Below are 16,460 nucleotides of genomic sequence, written 5' to 3'. Positions count from 1 at the left end.
AAGGGCTTCCCTTGTGGCTCAGCTGGTAAAGAATCTGCCCGCAATGAGGGAGACCCGGGTTCGATCCCTGGGTTAGGAAGACCTCCTGGAGAAGGGAAAGGCTACCCACTCCAGTATTCTGGCCTGGAGAATTGCATGGACTGTACAGTCCATGGGGTCGCAAAGAGTCAGACACAACTGAGCGATTTTCACTTTCACTTTAATTGACTGAATTAGGATTTGAACTTGGGTCTGTCTGGCTTTGTGGCTCATCCTTTGTCAGCTGAGCCATCTTGCCTCTCTGGAATGGTACTCCTCAACATTAGGACTGCTGGAACTTCTTCTCCTCGGGGGAAAAAAATTCCTTGCTGAACGAATGGAACCATGGCCCAGGGGTGGTGCTTTCTCAGCTCCTCTCTTCCTTTCTAGGACAATACAGATCTGGAGCACAGAAGTTAAGAGCAGACATTATGGCTTTGGGCTACAGAGAGTAAGCAAACCACTCAAGCAGTGTTCCTGGGTCCATAGCTTTCCCTGGAAAGAGAACTATTTTCCTTATAGGAGTATTTTTTATCTTGAAGGATGGGCCAGCAGTAGTGTTGCTCCATGGAGAAGAAGGGGCAATGTCTGCTGGTGGTGCTCTTCAGAAGACCCACTCTCTTGGTGTTAAGCAGTGGAGGATGATCAGTGGGTGGATGAACTGCTCATAGTCCATCTCTGAGATGTGAATATCAGTGCATCACCACTGAGAACCTGATACTTCCTTACGCTGGTCAGGGCTCCACAGCCATTGTGGTCCCACCCTCTCCTGTCCCAAATGGGCACATTCATACATTTTTTTTCATTTTGAAAAGTGTGTGAAAATTCTCAGAAAGAATGTATTTTTAACCAGATTTACATATATATATATACTTAAAATAACCAAACTGAAAATACAAAATAAAAATTATAGCTTAGTCTTATTGAGAGTCTTTGTAGCTCAAGCTTTACATATATTATTAACCCATTGAAGGCTCACCATAACCCTGTGAGGTATTGATCCAATCTTTCAGCTGAGGAGACTATAGTCCAGAGAGGTTAAATAATTGCCGGGTGGATTCTGTGGTTGATTTCTGGTATCTATCAGATCCCAGCAGGAAATTGAAGAGATACTCAAATTGGGTAAATCAGGAAGCATTTAATATTGGGACTAGATATGCTAGCTGGGCTTCCTGGGTGGCACTAGTGGTAAAGAACCTGCCTGCCTATGCAGAAGATATAAGAGAAGCAGGTTCAGTCCCTGAGTTGGGAAGATCCCCTGGAGGAGGGCATAACAACCCACTACAGTACTCTTGCCTGGAGAATCCCATGGACAGAGGAACCTGGTGGGCTATAGTCCATAGGGTCACAAAGAGTCGGACATGACTAAAGCAGCTTAGCACATACGCACACTCTAGATAGAGTGGGCAGGGTATAAGGAAACTGAGAAAGCATAGGCGATACCTTGGCCCCAGACATAAAAGGAAAGAGCTCTGCCAGGAGCTATGACTTTGAGTCGGGGGAGGTACCAAATACCCCCAGTTACTCTCCTCCCTCCTGTCTCCCTCCAGTCTCCCACAGTGCTTTCCATCAGCCAAACCCAACTGCAAGTAAGAGGACAAGAGACCCTTGATTCAGTCCATACAGGTTGACCTCCCTGGGGCATGGGAGAGGATGGAGAAGAATAGAGAATGGATCTGGAAAAGAAAACAGAAAACATTCAGTGCACGTGTTATCTCAGTTTGGACAATTAGCTCTTCTTGCTCTAGAACTTGAGACCGAAAACAGAGAGACAGAGAAACTGTCATTAAAAATGAATACTGTTAATGGTGCATGAGAGAATGTCCACCAGTTTCTGCTGCTGAAGAATCTTGATCTTTTCTGCTTCCATTTCTTCTACAAATTGGTTGCTCAGCAACCCAGAATGTTTCCAATATGTCTCTTACTTCTGCTTAGCATGATGGAAGTCATTTACTGTCACTTGTAACTGAAAGGTCCCTAATGAAGTAATACCCAGATTTTTAGTATTGGCATTTAGATCACTGCATTTAAGGCTACATTCCCAACTGTACTCAAGGAAAGGACTTCTGTAGAAGAAGAGGAAGAGGAGGAGAAAGGGGAGGAAAGAGAGGTGATCCAGGAAAGAAGGAGAAGGGAAGGAGGAGGAAGCATGGGAAAGGGAGGAGAAAGAGAATAAGAACACAAATGATTATAAACACTTGGAAAGTAGGAACTTCTATATGATCCTGCTGAGAACCACTGTCCCATCACCCACATTCTCAGACGGCTCTTTCAGAGAAAAACTTCAATAGTGGGTTGTAATGTTTTAGAGCTAGCTATTTTGGTTAATTGAATTTGCTAGTTAGCTGCCCATCACCTTTGAATTTTAATCTAAGCCATATTACCTGAAATCTTACATAGATATGCAGCAGTTGCTTGAGATCCCTAAAGGGCAGATTGGCAAGACACAACTCAGTTGGATTTCTTGCCTCTCATTGAGAGAAATCAACCAGGCAATCATTTAGTTTGCAAACATTTGTCGATCACCTTGTTGTATGTGCGTGGAGGGTTCCAATCAGGACATAAAAAAATGAAATGACAATGTCTTTTCATGGGAGGTGACTTAGAGCCTTAGCTTTTAGTACCCTCTGCCTGGCGATACTTATTTTATATTTAGTGTTTTAATAAAGAGCTCTTTTTCAAATTATTTTAAGATATGTCTGAACAGAAAAACCATTTGTGTGTGTGTGTGTGTGTGTGCATTTCACTTTCACTTAATTGCACCTGTGGAAAGAGAGAGCTTGGCTCTTTAAACTCCAGGTTTCTGGCCAAGACCTTTTTGACCGCCTGGGGGCAGCATAACCTTACACAGAAAAGCACCTTGAAGGAACCGACTGGCTTTCTGAGCTCCTGGCTTTCAAACACAAGCCTTTTTTTTTTTTTTTTTTTTTTTTAGAGTACTTTATTTTTTTTAATAAACTTATTTATTTTAGTTGGGGGCTAATTACTTTACAATATTGTAGTGGTTTTCGCCATACATTGACATGAATCAGCCATGGGTTTACATGTATTTCCCATCCTGAACCCCCCTCCCACCTCCCTCCCCATCCCATCCCTCTGGGTCATCCCATTGCCCCAGCCCTGAGCATTTGTTTCATGCATCGAACATGGAATGGTGTTCTGTTTCACATATGATAATATACATGTTTCAATGCTATTCTCTCAGAACGTCCCACCCTCACCTTCTCCCTCAGAGTCCATAAGACTGTTCTATGCATCTGTGTCTCTTATTCTGTCTCGCATATAGGGTTATCGTTACCGTCTTTCAAATTCCATACATATGCATTAGTATACTGTATTGGAAACACAAGCCTTTTAAGTAATGTTTCCCAAATGATGTTTCCCAAATGACGGACTCGAGAAGGATTATATTTGAAGAAATGGTTCTACAATTAAACAAGTTTAGGTAACTCTGGTTTAATCAAAGTTAACATCTGAGATTTTACCAGAAAAGCGTATGAAATGTTCTGAGAAGTCTTGCAGGGAAGACATCTTCTAACTCAGATGGGAAGTTAATTTGATGAGGAGGCTCTTGTCATTTAATCTGTTCTCAAAGTTATTACTATTCAACCAAGACTAAAGCGTGTATTTAAAGTATATCTCATGTTGATGTCTGACAGAAAACAAGAAAATTCAGTAAAGCAATCATCCTTCAATTAAAAAATAAATTAATTAAAAAAAAAGTATATCAAGTACCAGTCAGAACTGAGTTTTCTCCAGAAGAAAAAGAAAGGTAGAGAGGTAAAACTAGAAATTCACAGGCTTCAGCAGGGAAGCTGAATAGAAAATGGAATGTCCTGAGAAAATGAGGAAATACCTCTTCATGGGAATCCAAAAATAAGACTGAGATTCAAAATAATGTTGGAGAATTAAAGCTGGAATAAGATTGGTACCTCTGACCAACACAAGGCCTTTTTAGAATAAAGTTAAAACATCTGCAAAACAAAAAGTATTGCTCACCATCCAATTATACAAGGATCAAGTCATTAGCCACTGTAGTCGCTGACCAACAGTGCACCCTGAGAGGCGTGAGCATATGTGCTCAGTCGCTCAGTTGTGTATGACTCTGTGACCCCATAGACTGTAGCCCATCAGGCTACTCTGTCCATGAGAGTTCCCAGGCAAGAATACTGGAGTGGGTTTCCATTTCCTTCTCCAGAGGATCTTCCCAACCCAGGGATTAAACCCAGGTCTCTTGAGTCTCCTGCATTGGCAGGCAGATTCTTCACCACTGGGCCACCTGGCAATCCCTGAGAGAAATTCAGAACAAAAAGACAGATGAGGCATTCTGTGCTTTGGGAAAACAGGCCCCCTAGATAGTTGATATATATCTCAGGAAGAGGTTTAATGAGCCGAGATTCTTGCATCTTCCCATACATAGAAATACTCTAAAATCGTTAACTAATATATCTGTCCTTGTGACTAACAGTTATCTTGACTGAGATGTGTGCTTGACTGCAGGTATTCCCCAGCCAAAAATCATATATATAATGGCTTCTCCCCCTGCCTCCTGGGGATAGTTTCCTCAGAGCTATTGAGAGGCTGTTTCCCAGGCTATAGTCTTCAGTAAAGTCCTTGAGTCCCTTGGACTTCAAGGAGATCAAATCAGTCAATCCTAAAGGAAATCAGTCCTGAATATTCATTAGAAGGACTATTGCTAAGCTGCAGTTCTAATACTTTGGCCACCTGATACAAAGAAATGACTTATTGGAAAAGACCCTGATGTTGGGAAAGATTGAAGGCAGGAGGAGAAGGGGACGACAGAGGATGAGATGGTTGGATGGCATCACTGACTCAATGGACATGAGTTTGAGCAAGCTCCAAGAGTTGGTGATGGACAGTGAAGCCTGGGGTGCTGCAGTCTATGAGGTCGCAAAGGTCGGACACGACTGAGTGGCTGAACTGAACTGAACTGAAAGTCTCTGAATAAAACCAAAACCCACAACTCTTACATAGCGCATTTTATTTTTTTCAGTCAAAAATTGTTGGTGACTGTAAAGGAACCCAGAGCTGACTTGTTTCCTTCTCCCGAACTCTATGAGGATCTGGAGCCATGGTACCAGCAAGGGGCCCTATGTCCATCTGCCTCCTCGGCAAGCCCAAGTAACTGAGTAAGTCATTCCTGTCTCAGATCTTCCATCTTGGTTGATCCTGAGTTTTATTCTGTGATGGTCAAAGAGGTACCTGAATCTGATCCCTCTAGAATTTGAAACTCTTAGTGAGTATTCTTACTTCATGACCATACTGTTATTTGCAGTAAGTTCAATAAGAATCTGTTCTTCCTAGGACATAATTGGAAACATTGTATCACCAAGGTTTTGAATGCAATGATATATTTGAGAATCTATGCAAAACCAAAGACCAGTTAGCTTTAAAGAACTAAGGTGGACTTTGGGAACCAAAAAGCCCCTTGGCAAAACAACCTGGTAACTTGCTCACAGGATTCTCTGCATCCTTACAAGGTGAATAAGGAAGGTCACTTCCTGGCAAATGCAAGAACCTCAAAATTGTTGGGGGACCTCATGAAGAAAGGAATTCACCCAAATATGTTAGACACTGTAAGCAAAATCTGATGGCAAGTATTCGGCATAGCTTTCCTTGCCTTGAGAGGCCTTTTAAAGTTCAATCTGAGATTCCTGATGAAAAGTTCCAGTAAGGACAATTTAAAAGAGCTTATGTGATCAATTACACTTGTGTAGTAATCAAACCAAATTATTGAAACCAGAATTACTTTGCCAACAAATAGTCTTAATCTGGCTATATTTGATGGAAATAAGGGTCAATTTTAGAGAAAAAAAATGTTTCAGTGAATATTAAGTTCCATTGTTGTTAACTGCCTTTTAATTGTCTTTGAGTTTTGTATTTACAGGCTAAGACTTATTTCCTAAGTGACTCCTTGTAACTATGTTGCATTATTGTAAAGTTTAATTGAATTATTAAAAGAACACTCTAAGCTTGTTTTTGAAGCTTAACTTTTTTTTTTAAAAAAAGTAATCTATCTTTAGATGAAGATTAGATGCCCATGACCTGCAACCAGGAGAGTATATATACTGGAAAAGACATCATGTAAAGGACTCCCTTCAATCTAGATGGAAAGATCCTTAGCAGGTACTTTTAACTATCTCAAGTGCAGTGGGGAAAAAATGAAAGAAATGGACACTTAGGTTTCTATTTTCACAATTTAAAGGGGACCTTGCACTGGACTAGTCTATAGCGAGGATGTACATGCATGCTAAGTTGCTTCAGTTGTGGTCGACTCTTTGAGATCCTATGGACTGTAGTCCATCAGGCTCCTCTGTCTATGGGATTCTCCAGGCAAGAATACTGGAATGGGTTGCTATGCCTTCCTCCAGGGGATATTCCCAACCCAGGGATAGAACCTGTGTCTCTTGTGTCTCCTGCGTTGGCAGGCAGGTTCTTTACCACTAGTGCCACCTGGGAATCCCATAGAGAGGACTGCTGACCTCAAAATCACCTTAAAACAATGTTCACATAGAAGAGAAATGACACTCATGCCAGGACCAGAAGATGACACCAGAGGTAGACAGTTATCCCAAGGTGCTAGACTTGACCCATACGATTATTTATACTTTTTTCTTGATTTCTTGAACATCTTGCATATGAGTCAAATGTTTTTCTATCATGGGCATGACTCTATGCAGAGTCTAAAAATGAATCCAATTGTTGACTTTATGGTAAATTACTTACATCTAGTATTTCTGGTTTACCTTGGTGGATTTCTCTTCTCCAAGGCTCTGATTCGATGGTCCTCAGAAAGTTATTTTAGAAAAAGGAAGTTATACTTCTGTTTTGGCCACTGTTGATATTACTAGATGAGATCCTGTTATTTGGCTAGTCAATCATGCTTGCTATGACTCTGGCCATATATGTGACTTTTCTTTAAAAGTTACTCAAGCTAATTCTGAGCAATGAGCTAAATTTCAGTCAAAAATCATAACCATCCACTTATTATGAGGGACTCGCCCTAAGTTATGGGATGGATTTGTATGGGTAAGACCAGGTTATAGTATTTAAGTTTAAAGGCCCCATTACGTCAGGGTAATTAGATCATACAAAGGATAATCAGCCTAATAACACTAGGAAACTGGGCTGGATGCCTTATATACAATGCAAATATATCATTATCCTTAAAAATAGCAATGGGTACAGAACAGACTGGATCAGACAACTGGGGTTATACTGGGCTGCATCTAATGAAAACTCTTGGCTTAAATTCTTACGCGTGACCTAATTTATGCTACTAGCTATACTATATATTGTATTTTGCCTATTTTATAAGATTATTGTTTCACGTATTACCTAATGCATGACCAAGTCTCTGACAAAAATAATGATGACTAAGAGACTCAAAATGATTGCCCCCAAACATAGTTACATTTAAGATTAAGATTATTGTAATAGTATAACTCTGTATATGGGAAGAAGCAACAAGGGAGAATCATTTCCTGGACCGTAACAGACTAGTAAAGACAGGTGGTCCAGAGACTTTTATGGCTACTATTAACAGAGTTCAGTCCCATCATAGCACACTGAATAACCTATCAAAGAAACCCTTACCTGACTTATGAAGTAGCCTTCCTAGCACTATGAGACAAATTGGTCATGAAGTGCCTTCCATATGAATTTATGACCAATAGGGAGGACTGTAAAATGAAGACCGTTGCTCCACCCTTTTCTACAAAGATTAAGTCACGAGCCAGTGCAGCTGCAGACCTACAGTGTACCCTGAAAGGAATTCACGCCAGAAAAAATCTCAGGATGAAGCACTCTGTGCTTTGGAAAAATAGGTCCCTTAGATGTATATCTCAGGGAGAATTTTAATGAACTCAGATTCTTGCATCTTCCCATACATAGAAACACTCTAAAATCATTAACTGAGATATCTATTCTCCATGCCCAGCAGTAATCTTTTACCCAAATGTTTGCTTGACTGTAGGTATTCCCTAGCTAAAAACCATATACATGCTGGTTTCTCCCCTACCTCTTGGGGAAGTCCCCTCAGAACTACTAAGAGGTTGTTTCCTAGGCTACAGTCTTCGGTAAAGTTCCTATATAAAACCAAGCCCCACAACTTTTACATTGTGTGTTTTTCTTTCAGTCATCACATGTAAGGGACAGTCTACCAGATAAGAGTGGTATTCACTTTAAGTAGTATTTTCTAAACTGTAGTCATTCATATACATACTAGCTTCGTGATTTTTTTTCTATTAAGATACTACTACTATTGTTTATCCAGTATTTTTCATAAATTGTCTTATACTTTCGTATAAATTATTTTTTTAAAAAAGCATAATTCTGAAAATTCATTGTTTAGGAGGAATAATTATTTTTCTAATATGTAAATTTAAAAATAAATAATTGTCTATGTTCCATCTAAAGTGATATGTATACCATTATTTTGGAAATGCTTTTCTAAAGGATTAAAAACTTTCCAGTGCTGTGAATAAAGAAAAAGGTAGAGTTGAGACTGAGTTGTAAAAGGTTAAAACAAATCTGAAGAATGAGACTATTGGTGAGAGATGAAATATATACATACACACACACACACACTCTGAGGTATAATTTTAAATTCCTTTCTAATGTTCTAAAAATACTAGTTATATTTTTGCTTATATTTTAATATTGTAGTTGAATAAATAGATTATCTACTTTGATAAACAAATTATTTTTTCTTAGTTCTAATAACTGCAATGAAAATATAAACTGTCAAGTCAAAAGAATGTCCATTATATGGGATATTTTATATATGACAATCTATATTGCAGCTTTGTGTTAATTTTAGCTTTATGGTTTTTCAGAAATCAGTTTTGAATTTTTAAAAACATCTTTTGCTTCTAACAAGTACAATGTGTATTAATACACTGCAAAGCTCACTTTACCAAGCAGCATTTCTTCTATCCATAGATTAATCTTGGTGCTAAATATTCTTCCATATTGTTATTTCACCCAGAAATTGAGATACAGATAATTAAACCTGTTCCAACAACATGAACCAGCAGATTATTTGATAAAAACAAGACATTCCCTGTAACAATATTATCCAATAGAACTTTCTGTGATGTTGGAAAAGTTTGACATCTGCACATGAAGCAAGTAGCTATTGAAATGGAATTGGTATAATGCAATGTAGCCCAGGACCTAAGCATGAGCAATAACTGTTGTTGATGTTCAGTCACTAAGTCGTTTCCAACTTTTGCGACCCCATGGACTGCAGCACACCAGGCTCCTCTATCCTCCACTATCTCCTGGAGTTTGCTCAAATGACTATTGAGTCAGTGATGCTATCTAGTCATCTCAGCCTCCGCTGCCCCCTTCTTCTTTTGCCTTCAATCTTTCCTAGCATCAGGGTCTTTCCAATGAGTCATCTTTTCGCATTAGGTGGCCAAAGTATTGGAGATCAGTTTCAGCATCAGTCCTTCCAATGAATATTCAGGTTGATTTCCTTTAGGATTGACTGGTTGATCTCCTTGAAGTCCAAGGGATGCTCAAGACTCTTTACCAGTACTGCAATTCAAAAGCAACAATTCTTTGGTTCTTAGCCTTCCTTATGGTCCAACTCTCATATCCTAACATATGGAAAAACCATAGCTTTGACTGTATGGACCTTTGCCAGCAAAGTGATGTCTCTGCTTTTTAGCATGCTGCCTAGGAGATACAGGAGATGTGGGTTCAGTCCCTGAGTTGGGAAGATCATCTGGATGAGGAAATGGCAACCCACTCCAGGATTCTTGCCTGTGGAATTCTATAGACAGAGGAGCCTGATGGGCTAGAGTCCATGGGGTCTCAAAGAGTCAGACATGACTTAGTGACTGAGGACACATACACACAGATGTTTGTCATAGCTTTCCTTCCAAGGAGCAAGTGTCTTTTAATTTCATGGTCACAGTCACTGTCTACAGTAATCTTGGAGCCCAAGAAAACAGTTTATCACTGTTTCCAATTTTCTCCCTTATATTTGCCATGAAGTGATGAGACTAGATGCCATGATCTTAGTTTTTTTTTTAATGTTGAGTTTCAAGCCAGCTTTTTCACTTTCTTCTTTCACCCTCATCAAGAGGCTCTTTAGTTCCTCTACACTTTCTGCCATTAGAGTGGTATCCTCTGCATATCCGAGTTTGTTATTTCTCCCGGCAATGTTGATTCCAACTTGAGATTCATCCGTCCTGGCATTTCACATGATGTACCCTGCCTACAAGTTATATAAGAGGGTGACAACATACAGCCTTGTTGTATTCCTTTCCCAATTTGGACCAGTCTGTTGTTACATGTCTGGTTCAAACTGTTGCTTCTTGATCCACATATAGGTTTCTCAGGAGACAGGTAAGGTGGTCTGGTACTCCCATCTCTTCAAGAACTTTCCACAGCTTGTGATTCACACAGTCAAAGGCTTTAGCGTAGTCAGTGAAGCAGAAATAAATGTTTTCTCTGGAATTCCCTTGATTTCTCCAAATGTTGGCAATTTGATCTCTGGTTCCTCTGCCTTTTCAAAACCCAGCTTGTACATCTGGAAGTTCTTGGTTCATGTACTGCTGAAGCCTAGCTTGAAGGATTTTGAATATAACCTTGCTAGCATGTGAAATGCTAGCAACTGTACAACTGTACAGTACAGTGCAACTGTACAGTAGTTTGAACATTCTTTGGCATTGCTATTCTTTGAGATTGGAATGAAAATTGACACTTTCCAGTCCTGTGGCCATGCTGAGTTTTCCAAATTTGCTGACATATTGAATGCAGCACTTTAACAGCATCATCTTTTAGGATTTTAAGTGGCTCTGCCAGAATTCTGTCACCTCCACTAGCTTTGTTTGTATTAATAGTAATGCTTCCTAAGGCCCACTTGACTTTACATTCCAGGATGTCTGGCTTGAGGTGAGTGACCTCAAAATCATGGTTATCTGGGTTATGAAGATCTTTATTGTATAGTTTGTCTGTGCATTCTTGCCATCTCTTCTTAATATCTTCTGCTTCTGTTGGGTCCTTATCATTTCTGTCCTTTATCATGCCCATCCTTGCATGAAACATTCCATTGATATCTCCAACATGATAGTCACATACAAATCACACAATTGCATAACCAAAAGTTAACCTGAATAACCAATAAATTTTTCAGTATTTCTGTCTGAACCTCAGATTTGTAGAACAAATTCTAACCTATTTAATCAGAGTCACACACCTGTCCCTTGTGGTAATGTTATTTTCAGGTTTTCTAATAGCAGTAAGTTCTATTCATTTTCTTTATTACCACTTGACTGTAGTATAAAAATTGCAAATGAAACTTGAGTTCAATCACTTGATAAACATTTATCGCAAGCCTATTCTTGGCAAGATCCTGGAGATGCAGTACTAAACAAGAAAGAAATGGTTTTTGCCTTCATAGAACTTAAAGTCTAGTTGGGTGAGGCATGGTGGTATTAAGTTTCATCAATGAGAAAACAACCTTGTGAAAGCACTGCCCCAATAATTCAGAGACTAAGGTGCCCAGGACTCCTCAGACAGGTATGCTTAACTCTTGTATCCATGTAGGAGGAAACTAACCTGAAAGTAAGAATCTATTTACAAATGTATTTTCTCTTCAAGTGATGATGCCCTTCCAAGAGCTAATTATACACCCCAGAAGATTTCAACTTAGTGAACATACTCCATTTTTTAACATTTTAAAATTTTCTTTTCTTTTTTCCTTCCTTTCTTCCTTCATTCCTCCCTCCATTGCTTCTTCCCTCCCTCTCCTCCTTCCTTCCTTCATACATATTGAATTTATATTTTGTGAAGAGAGTTTCTAAAAGCATTATGAGTATATTCTTTGCATAACTTTTTGATGGCTCCAGCATGCAGGCTTAGAGAATTTGTTGCTCTATGTGTCAACCCCCTTGGCATTTTAAAGCAAGTGAATAGAGAGGTTAAGGCTTGGATCTAGCCAAGTATGTCCTTTATATCATCAATGGATAATCTTAAATGGCAGAATAGAGTCAAATTGTGCACCTCAGGTATACTAGTCAATTTGATGTGTAAGACCTGTAGGCAGGGAAGTTACAATTTATAAAATAACAAGAGCTGGGACTGGAAAGCATATTAAAATTTTTATCTTGAAGTATAATATATCACAATTCTAGGGCTAGGTAGGAAATAAGAATATGTAAAAATGACTAAGCTTAAGACCTCTTAGGATAAACTGCTTGTATTCCTATCAAGCTAGCTCCTGGCTAGTTTTGTTGTCTATTAAAATAATTTGTTAATGAAGCAACATTACGGCAGCTTCATCTAGAAGGAAATGGCAACCCACTCCAGTACTCTTGCCTGGAGAATCCCATGGATGGAGGAGCCTGGTAGGCTGCAGTCCATGGGGTCGCTAAGAGTTGGACATGACTAAGCAACTTCACTTTCACTTTTCACTTTCATGCATTGGAGAAGGAAATGACAACCCACTCCAGTGTTCTTGCCTGGAGAATCCCAGGGACGGGGGAGCCTGGTGGGCTACCGTCTATGGGGTCGCACAGAGTTGGACACGACTGAAGTGACTTAGCAGCAGCAGCAGCATCTAGTTGTTGCTGTTCAGTTGGCCCTATGGATTGTAGCACACCAGGCTCCTCTGTCCATGGTGTTCTCCAGGCAAGAATGTTGGAGTGGGTTGCAGTAGGTACCACTAAAAGCATAGTATTTAGGACCTAAGATTTTTTTTTTTTTAGAGACTATAAACAAGTTTGAGACCTAAAAGGGAAAAAGTTTTGACTCCAAAACATAAAAAGAAAATATCAAAATCAAAATTAATAATATTTAACTATATTCCTACAAAGTACAACATACCAACCAATTAATTGTAATTCAACTATTTTACAGACAATCTATTTAATTTGGGATGTGGATTATGGTTGACTTTAACATGCTTGATAGATTTGATGGGTAAAAGACTAAGAGTACCTAGAACTCAGAAAAGAATGTCAATACCAAACTTTGCTGGCTGTCAAATTGAGTCACTGAGTTGCCAATTTGCAAGCTCTGAATTATATGCTGGTTGTCCAGATAAAACAGTCATGTCTAGAGAAGTAAAGTGAACTGGGCAAGTTCACATAGCTACACAGAGGCATGTCCCTGACTAGAACTTTTATCTCTTGAGTCCTGCATGAGGTCTTTTGCACCCAATGTCATCCACAACTGATTTATTGGGATACTTGTTAAACTGCATACTCACAGACTCTACTGGGGTCTGTAGTCACAGACTCTACACAGACTCTACTCTACTCTACTCACAGAACATCTGGGGTTCAAACCCAGAATCTGCCCATCGTTTTATATTTTCAGGGACACAGCTATTTAGCTAGTCAGCTTTGGTCAGTTCATTGAGCCAATTTATTGCCAGGGAGTTGATGAATTGGATTGAGTCGACCTGTTGGTATAATGTGGACATGAAAGTCTAAAATTGGTTTCCTCTTTCTTTCTTTTTTTTTAAATATATTTATTTGACTGTGTCAGCTCCTAGTTGCGCCCGGCAGGATCTTTTATTGCAATGCAACAGACTCTCCAGCTGCACAGCACGTGGGATCTTAGTTCCTTGACCAGGGATCAAACTGACATATTCTGCATTGCAAGGCAGATTTTTAACCACTGGGTCACCAGGCAAGTCCCTAAAAATGGTTTCATTTTTTTAAAAAAATGACCCTAAAATGGAGAAACAATATTGCTTCGATTCTTTCCTCGACTGTGACGTTAGATGAGGTATTTCAAAGCTGTCTTGGAAGAATAACTTAGGGCATGCTAGTAAAAATACCAGGGGAGAACTGTGATGGAGGGTAATTGGGGGCTGAGGTGAAAATGCTGAAAGGCTCAGAGATAAGCCAGTTACCCTTCTGGTCTCTCGTCTTTTTGACTTTTTTCCCCTAAATACATTAGTTCAAACTGGTGAATGTACAAATGTATGGAATGTTTCAAATATGTAAGTACCAGGCACTGTCCTAGGTGCTGAGGAACCCATGATGACCAGGTCAGACACAGTCCTTGATTTAAATTTGCCTACAGTCTAGCTCAGAACAGGGCAAACAAGTATTTAATCCCAGCTCTGTCACTAATAAGCTGTGTGACCTTGGATAAGCCTCTTCACCTCTCTGGACTTCCATTTTCTTATTTTAACCTCTAGCTCTGCCTAGCCCTAATAGGAAGCACCGATGACCTTAGAAAGTGGGAAGCTACCATCTACATGGACTTTTCATTGCTGCTCATGCCTCTTCTTCCTACCAGTCAGTTTTTGTTTAATTCAGAGGTAGGCCATGCCAGGCCGGTGAAATGGCTGTCTTCTCCACACGGCCCCACCCAGGGACTCATGGGACCAATTACATCAACATTTTCTTGAAACTTGCTCTCTAAATTAGCTCGTATGTGCTCTGGCTACGAGAGAGGGTCACATCCATTACCTCATGGCTGTGATGGCTCCAGCAAAGTCCCCAGGGAGCTGGGCAGCCCACCACAACCATCTCCAAGGGCTTTCAGAGGAGCAGCGGCAGGGAGCTTCCCCTGTGCTGCACTACCGGTCCACGAAAAGAAAAAAAATGACCCTAGGGTCCAAAGATTCACTTCCAAAACAGCCCTGAGGCTGAAACCAACCGTGGTGGCCGACTGGTGGGAAGAAGCGGGTAAAACCACACCATGGAAAAACAGTGACATTTGTGGATATTAAGGGAAAATGTGCATCCTTCCAATTACAAGCTTAACCAAGTCTGGCAAATTATGATGGGGGCATTTCCATGAACATTTAAGTTTAATCTGGGCTTTCCCATTACTGAGTTAGTCCAGGATACACACTCTGGAGAATCCTGTATACTCCGGAGTGTCTAACTATACACAGGGACTAATAGTGATGCATAATCACTGTTGATATAATCAATCTATGTTGAGCAACCATTATGTGTTTGGCATCATTGTGGGCACCAGGGGTACAATAATGAACAAAGCAGTCTTTGCCTTCATGGGGAGACAGAAAATAAAACCAAACTGGTTAAAAAAAAGCTATACACACAATTTCAGGTAATGATAAGCCTGTGAAGAAAAGGGAAGCCGGGAAGGGGTAGGAAATAAAAGAGAGGGAGAGATGAAGGGTAGGGAAGACTGCTTGACCGAAATATCCTATGAGTAGAAACTTAAATGAAAGGAGGGATGATCTAGAGGTGGGTATCTGAGGAAAGAACACTTCACACAAAGGAAAGAACCTGGCCCAATATCTGGTAGGGGCTGCTGTGTACTTTAGGTTCAGAGAGGTGAAGTGATGTGTCCAGGGCCACACAGCAAGTTAAGTGACGGAGCTGGAAGGTGACTCTACCTCAGTGCTCTTTCTTGTGTCTAATTGTTCCTGGGCTTAGTCATTCCTAAACTTCACTTGACTCCCCCAGGATAAGGCACACCACCCAAAGCTTCTAACAGCTCTGAGCTCTGGAATTTGATTCAAATCCCTGGAGACAGAGCTTGGTATTAATAGCTGGTTCTCATAGAAGATTAGATGAAGCCTGTGCCCAAAGTGTGTGGGTCTGAAAGCGTCTGGAGGCAGTGATGGGATTTATTTTCTTTGTACTGTGGGACCTCAGCCTCTCCCAGGCCTCTGTTAGGCTGCTGTCTCCATTTCCTTCTTTCTGGGGAGAACTGGATGCGGGAGGTGGGGTGTCAGTTACACCCTCCCTGACTAAGGAAATGTGCAGAGTGGAAAGACAGCCATTACCCCAGGCTGGCCATCGCCTCCTTAGCAACAACAGCCGTGTACACATTCATACACAAACACTGCACCAAAACAAGCAAAGGTCACTCTCTCTGGTCACTTCCAAGAATGATCTCAATTTTTCATAAAACAATGTTTATAAATTAGATGGAATCCCGGAGCAATCCGGGAATAGAAATAACCATTTTATGAGGCTTCCTGCCATTACATTATTGCTTGTTTGCCTCGAATGAGCAAAATAGTGTGCAGCCCACCTCTTCCAGAGCCAAGCAAAGACCTTTTACCAAGGATCCAGCCAAGTGAATCTGAATGGAGAGGTATCCTTGCTTCTAGCAGGAGCTTCCATTTACAGCCTTTTGACAGGAAGCACCTTGAGGTCAAGGGCTCTGCCCTAGTCATTTTTCCATTCCAGCAACAAGCACAGTCCCTAGCATACCATGAGAATTTAGGGAATAATTTTGATTGTTGAATGACTGCATAAGTAACTGAATCGATGAATGGAAGACTGAATGAATAATCTGATGCCCAGGGCTAGTTCCAAAGAAAATGAAGATACTCAACAAGATAACAAACACTTTTGAGCCCTTGTTATATGTCCGGGCTTTATGTGCGATGACACTGAAGTATTCCATGTTCTCCAACCTGCTTCCTGCTCTCGCTGGCTTTTCCTTGGCCCCTCCAGGTTTCC

The 16,460-nt window shown here is 40.4% G+C and overlaps 1 long non-coding RNA gene across 1 annotated transcript; it reads right to left on the bottom strand.

The window, feature by feature from the left end:
- Nucleotides 1-183: 183 nt before the first annotated feature.
- Nucleotides 184-1,868, bottom strand: LOC145545018 (uncharacterized). The gene is made up of 2 exons (XR_014081791.1): nucleotides 998-1,868; nucleotides 184-420 (listed from the first exon to the last, which is right to left on the bottom strand). It is a non-coding gene; the product is annotated as an uncharacterized LOC145545018 (long non-coding RNA).
- Between the last annotated feature and the right edge of the window lie 14,592 nt (nucleotides 1,869-16,460).

The sequence above is a fragment of the Giraffa tippelskirchi genome, chromosome 4, assembly GCF_054371585.1.
Source record: "Giraffa tippelskirchi isolate mGirTip1 chromosome 4, T2T-mGirTip1v1.2.pri, whole genome shotgun sequence".
Taxonomy (NCBI): domain Eukaryota; kingdom Metazoa; phylum Chordata; class Mammalia; order Artiodactyla; family Giraffidae; genus Giraffa; species Giraffa tippelskirchi.
Note: the sequence above shows the minus strand (reverse complement) of the source record. Positions and strands in the feature narration are given on the sequence as shown.